This window comes from Boleophthalmus pectinirostris, unplaced genomic scaffold (genome assembly GCF_026225935.1).
Source record: "Boleophthalmus pectinirostris isolate CB_2022bp ecotype Guang Dong unplaced genomic scaffold, ASM2622593v1 HiC_scaffold_23, whole genome shotgun sequence".
NCBI lineage: Eukaryota > Metazoa > Chordata > Actinopteri > Gobiiformes > Gobiidae > Boleophthalmus > Boleophthalmus pectinirostris.
Genome location: NW_026571207.1, coordinates 36,612,455 through 36,619,301, shown reverse-complemented (window position 1 = coordinate 36,619,301; position 6,847 = coordinate 36,612,455).

The following is a 6,847-nucleotide window of genomic DNA, read 5'->3' as shown; positions in this document are numbered from 1 at the left end:
GAGTAGTATCATGTACAGTGTAATAGTACTCTTACTCGAGTAGTATCATGTACAGTGTAATAGTACTCTTACTCGAGTAGTATCATGTACAGTGTAATAGTACTCTTACAAGGTAAAAATGCAAAATCTAGTCAAGTTAAGATGATTTGAATTAAAGTTTTATCATGATTTGAGTAAATTTCACTTGACAAGTCAAATGATCTGTCAGTGGAACAAGACTTTTTGTATTTAAAACATGAAAATACAACTGTCTACACTTAAAAAGAAGAAGAAAAAAACAACAACTTGTTGCACTTTAAATAAGAAACGACACTGAATGTTGTTTTAATTAAGAAAAAGACACTCATTCCATTGGCAGATCATTTGACTTGTCAAGTGGAATTGACTCAAATAAAGTCAAATGTTCTTAATTTAAGTCATTTTTGTTTAGATATTGTTTTTTTCCCAGTGTACTTGAGTAATATGATGTATGGTGTAACAGTACTCTTACATATATAATATATTGTACAGTGTAATAGTAATCTTACATGAGTAATATGTTATAGTTTAAGTAAGAGTACTATTACACTGTACTGTACTATATATATATATATATATATATATATATATATATATATATATATATATATATATATATATATATATATATATATATATATATATACAGTGTCACAGTACTCTTATTTAAATATCTGTCCTTCCTCTTCCACTGTGAGTCTAAAGTCACAAAAGTTTTACGTGACAATCTGAACTGATTTGAACATTTGTGTTTCTTGCAGCTCTTTCACATTTGATTTAGTTTGTCTCATTTTTGTGTCTGTCCTTTCAAAATATCAGATTTTGTGACTTATTTCATGTTTTCTTCTTCAGATAACTCACTTAATAATAATAATTCACTTCAAATTACAAATCGGGCAATATAGACAGCTACTTTTTATAGTTACTCTTACTTGAGTAGTATTTTTCAGTATTTAAGCAGGACTTTTACAGTTTACATGTACCACAAATACATATAAAGAATACATAGTGTGTTCTGTTTGAAATACAAGTCGGATGAGGAATATAGAAACAGACAAAGAAATGTATTTTACACTTGTAATACTCGACTAATACTCTTGTGAAAGTATTCAGAGTAGAGTACTGACTGAACAGTAGTGCAGTGTATCTTCTCCCATCACTCCTGTTGAGTCAGACTTGTGATGGGACTTGGTTTGGTCCAGTTATAGTCCAGGTTTAGTTCTGGGTAGTTAGTCTCATCTTATTATTATTATTTTTTTCTTTTTTTTTAATTGTCTTATATTGCAACAAAGTTGTCTCTTGTGAGCCTCCTGTATCACCACATGACATCACAAGGTGGAACAGTGTTTTCAGTTTAAGAGAAGAACTCAGCCTAAATGTGCAGGTTTGTGTGTTAAACGTGTGAATGAAACAAAACACAAGTCCAGGTGTGTTTGTGATGAGGAAACGACATGAGAACACAGAGAAAATGAGAAAATACACAACACGGGCCCTTTAACACACACTTTGACCCTTGTATAGATATTTTGAAATGCATGTTTGTGAAGGTGGCTCAAGAACTCAGACACTTTACTTGGGCAGAACACAACTCTCTCAAACACTCTCTTTTCTTTCCTGTTCACTCTCATCCTCGTCTCTTCTTCTATCTTTCTTTCTTTCTTTCTTTCTTTCTTTCTCTTGTTAAATGTATCTCTCTGCAGCAGCCCAGAGCTCACAGAGTGGAGCGAGGGTGACATCTGCAGGTGGAAAGTGTCACTGCACCTTTTCACACGCGCTAGTGTTAAAGTAGGCAAACAGTGACCCCTGCAGGACACACACGGACCTACACTATAACTACATCATCTTCACTGTGTTGTTAATATATTCCCGTTTTTCTAACCTGTATTTTTGCTGTAAATGACATACAATAGTCTAGTTAAAATGCCAGTAAACATTTAAATGAAGGATTATATTTGAGTACGTCGTCATCAGTGTTGGGGAGTAACAGATTACATGTACCAGAGTTATGCAATCAGAGTACAAATTATGAGTAACTGTATTCGGTTAGTTAGTGTTTGAATGTTTGAATGAGTGGTAATTGGATTACAGTTACTTTGTTGAAATAAATGGATTACATGGATTTTAATTGGATTTTTTTTTTTTTTTTCGGTAATTCCACTCATTGCCGGACACTAAACCAGGTCTAAACCAGGACTAAAACCTGGTCTAAACCAGGACTAAAACCAGGTCTAAACCAAGTCTAAACCAGGATTAAACCAGGACTAAACCAGGACTAAATCAAGACTAAAACCAGGTCTAAAACAGGTCTAAAAACAGAATTTAACAGGACTAAACTAGGACTAAACCAGGATTAAACCAGGACTAAAACCTGCTGTGTGGACGTGTCTCCTCATCTTCTATCAATAATATTTTTAATATGGTTCTGATCTTTTTATTTTCTTTTATCAGACAAAACATCTTATGTGAAGATTTCCTCGTCTTTGCTTCTCTACAGCAAATCAAGTAATCCAAAGTATTCAGATTACATTACTCACTTTAAGTAATTTAATGGATTCTGTTACAAACTACATTTTGGTGTATGTAATCTGTAATCTGTAGGGGATTACATTTTAAAAGTCAACACTGTGTCATGAAGCAGAAGTTTTTTACCTTTTGTTCAGTAGAGATCGGCAGTTCCATATTTGAAAAGCACATCATGGAGGTTGAAGTTAAAGGTGCTCTGTGTGCTGGGCGCTGTGCACTTGCTCTAGCACTGAACTTATCTCTCTTGCATTTATTTAATGACAGGCTCGCCTCTGCACAGATCTGACCTGTGACCTGTTTGTCTCAATGAAGATACATTATGTCATCAGTAGGAAACATTCCACTTTTAAAGGCACTACACCAGATGAATTAATAATTATCGAGTCGAGTCGATATCTGGTAACAGTTTTGATCGGTGCACCCTACTCACTGGCATGCTAACACGCACCTCCGAGCTGCTTGTACAATCAGTGTTGGGAGTAACGTGTTATAAAAGTAACAATTACTGTAATGCATTACTTTTTGCTGTAAAGCAGCAACGTAAGGCATTACAGGAAAAAAATAGTAATATTTTACTTGGTACAAATGTGAGTACAATGTTTTTTTAACCTGGATTGAAGTGGTGGGTTTTTCTTCATACAAATTCAGTAAAATCACCGTAATATCAGCAGCAGTGAAACGCCGGAGATGAGCCACATAGACCGTCAGGTGACCGCAAGTGAAAGGACTCCTCGCTCCACGGGGCGAAGAGCAGCCGATGCTCAATCACACCTTGCAGACACCCTGCTCCACGGGCTTCACTTAGGGGCGGAACTAGATTCCAAGTTCTAGTCCAAGATTAGTCCTGGTTTGGTCCTGGTTGAGTCCTGTTTAGTACCTGTTTAAACCTGGTTTAGACCTGGTTCTGTCCTGGTTCAGTTCTGGTTTAGTCCTGGTTTAGACCTAGTTTAGTCCTGGTTTAGTTTTGGTTTAGTCCTCCTGGTTCTGTCCTCAGTTCAGTCGTGGTTCAGTCCTGGTTTAGTCCTGGTTTAGTCTTTTTTTTAGTCCTGGTTTAGTCTTTTTTTTAGTCCTGTTTAGTCCTGGTTTAGTCTTTTTTTTAGTCCTGGTTTAGTCCTGGTTTAGTCTTTTTTTAGTCCTGGTTTAGTTCTGGTTCAGTCTTTTTTTTAGTCCTGGTTTAGTCCTGGTTTAGTCTTTTTTTAGTCCTGGTTTAGTCTTTTTTTTAGTCTTGGTTTAGTTCTGGTTCAGTCCATATACGGTGCAGAAGTTCAGCATCTTCAGTTATTTTGGTGAGAGTAACTTAAAGTGCTGCAATAGTAATGTAATGTTTTACATTTTAAATACAGTAATATAATAATAATGTAACTAATGACGTTGAAATGACAGTAATAATTCATAAATAACACATTTCAGTTTTAAAGTCACTTGTCCAACAGTGTGTACAATATACACATACACACAAGATAATCCTCATAACTTTTTTTTTTTTTTTTCATCACATCACACATCACATCCCCTAAAATGAATGTTTTTTTGCTTTTGGGTGACGTCAGTTGCTCTCCTGGCGTACCTGAAGCACCACCATTACCTCTTACTGTACTGAACCACTCTGAGCCAAACACCAAAGCAAAAGCCCTCTGGCCCTGCACAGCTCAGAGAAGCCCGCGTGTGTGTGTGTGCTGTGTGTGTGCTGTGTGTGTGTGTGTTTGAGGGGGGCGGTCGCTCACAGATCGCCCCGTCACTGAACAATAGCTGTGAGTGGGAGTGTGGACACATGATTACAGTGTCTGTGTGGAGCCTGTGTGCTTAAAGACGTTCTTGTCAGGATTTTCACATTGTTTTGAGGGAAGTAGCTCGGAGTTTTACACTGTAATCCCACATCAAACCCTGGACGCTGCTGCTGCTGCTGCTGCTGCTGCTGCCTGTGCCGGGGCTGGAGCCTCTGGGCGGTGTGGTGGGGTGGGGTGGTTGTGCGGTTTAGGTGGAGGAGGGATGGTGGATGTTTGTGTGTCCGCTCTAAGCCGCTGTAATCTGTCTGTACAATAGTAAACACCTGACTGACTCTGCTGGGGCTGCTTGTGTGATTGGCTGGAGTTGGCAGGGCGGATGTGGTTGGGTGGAGGTTTTTTATGATTGTGTGGAGTTGGCAGGGTGGATGTGGATGGGTGGAGTTGGCAGGGTGGGTGTGGTTGTGTGGAGTTGGCAGGGTGGGTGTGGTTGTGTGGAGTTGGCAGGGTGGATGTGGATGGGTGGAGGTTCTGTATGATTGTGTGGAGTTGGCAGGGTGGATGTGGTTGGGTGGAGGTTTTTTATGGTTGTGCAGAGTTGGCAGGGTGGATGTGGTTGGGCGGAATTGGCAGGGTGGGTGTGGTTGTGTGGAGCTGGCAGGGTGGATGTGGTTGCGTGGAGGTTTTTTATGGTTGTGCAGAGTTGGCAGGGTGGATGTGGTTGCGTGGAGGTTTTTATGGTTGTGTGGAGTTGGCAGGGTGGATGTGGTTGGGCGGAGTTGGCAGGGTGGATGTGGTTGGGTGGAGGATTTGTATGGTTGTGTGGAGTTGGCAGGGTGGATGTGGTTGGGCGGAATTGGCAGGGTGGGTGTGGTTGTGTGGAGCTGGCAGGGTGGATGTGGTTGGGTGGAGGATTTGTATGGTTGTGTGGAATTGGCAGGGTGGGTGTGGTTGTGTGGAGCTGGCAGGGTGGATGTGGTTGTGTGGAGGTTTTTTATGGTTGTGCAGAGTTGGCAGGGTGGATGTGGTTGTGTGGAGGTTTTTTATGGTTGTGTGGAGTTGGCAGGGTGGGGGTGGGTGTGGTTGTGTGGAGCTGGCAGGGTGGATGTGGTTGTGTGGAGCTGGCAGGGTGGATGTGGTTGGGTGGAGGATTTGTATGGTTGTGTGGAGTTGGCAGGGTGGATGTGGTTGTGTGGAGCTGGCAGGGTGGGTGTGGTTGTGTGGAGCTGGCAGGGTGGATGTGGTTGCGTGGAGGTTTTTTATGGTTGTGCAGAGTTGGCAGGGTGAATGTGGTTGGGTGGAGGATTTGTATGGTTGTGTGGAGTTGGCAGGGTGGATGTGGTTGTGTGGAGTTGGCAGGGTGGGTGTGGTTGTGTGGAGTTGGCAGGGTGGATGTGGTTGTGTGGAGTTGGCAGGGTGGATGTGGTTGTGTGGAGGTTTTTTATGGTTGTGCAGAGTTGGCAGGGTGGATGTGGATGGGTGGAGGTTCTGTATGGTTGTGTGGTAGTGGATGATTGTGTGTCTGCTCTATCTCAGTGTATCTCAGTGTGTAACATGGTAAACGAAGGTTTTCACCTCCACCTGTCCCCACCCACTGTGACGTTTGCTCTTCAGTCTCCAAGTTTATTTTCTTAATCTTTGATACTCGTACTTGGAACAATTTCACAGCACTTTATTGTGATGATGTTTACGGTGACTATAGCTCAGACTGCACACCACACTTTTCTAACACAATACACTTTTCTAACACCAAAGTCAGTGCACTTGTTTTTCTGAAGTTGTTTTAGTGACATATTGTGATTTCAAATATCCAAATTATATCAGATTATAACTAAAGAATAAACACAAGCACAATGTTTGTGTTTTAACTAAACCGTGTTGTTGACCTAATTGAAACTGAAATTGAATTGAAAGATATAATTCTGGTCTTTGTATGGAAGGAAAAAAAAAAGGAGGCACATTGTTTTTGTTTTTGTTTTTTTATTAATTAATTAATTTGTTTGTTTGTTTGTTTTAATTTGTATTTATTTTTTGCACCAACAACTCAAATAAAATATTGTCTTTTTTTTTTTCCTTGCAGTGACAAGAATTTCTTTTTTTTTTTTTACTGTCGACATGGCTGGGGAAAAAAAAGAAAAAAATTGTATTTCAAAGCAGAAGTGTTTTCCCAGTATATTAGTTTCAATGGCAAAATGTCCAAGACTCACCTGCCCAAATGCCATGTTTTTGTGTGTGTGTGTGTGTGTGTGTGTGTGTGTGTGTGTGTGTGTGTGTGTGTGTGTGTGTGTGTGTGTGTGTGTTTGTGTGCACTTGCTGCTCAGGGCTTCCAAATTTTTTGGGCTCAGTGGAATGGCGAAGTTTGTTTTTATTGTTTCAATTTAGTTTGTTTTCACTTGCTGTTTTGATCTGTTTTCTGTGGAGTTTTTATTCCATGTTTTTAAGCCTTACATCAGCTCTGACCTTTAACACCCAATGCACATGACACTTTTGGACCAATAAGCATCCTAGAACAATTAACACACCTGGAGCAGGACGGCAAGACACACTCAGGAGGCAGCGGTGCTGGTGGCGGTGTGCTGACG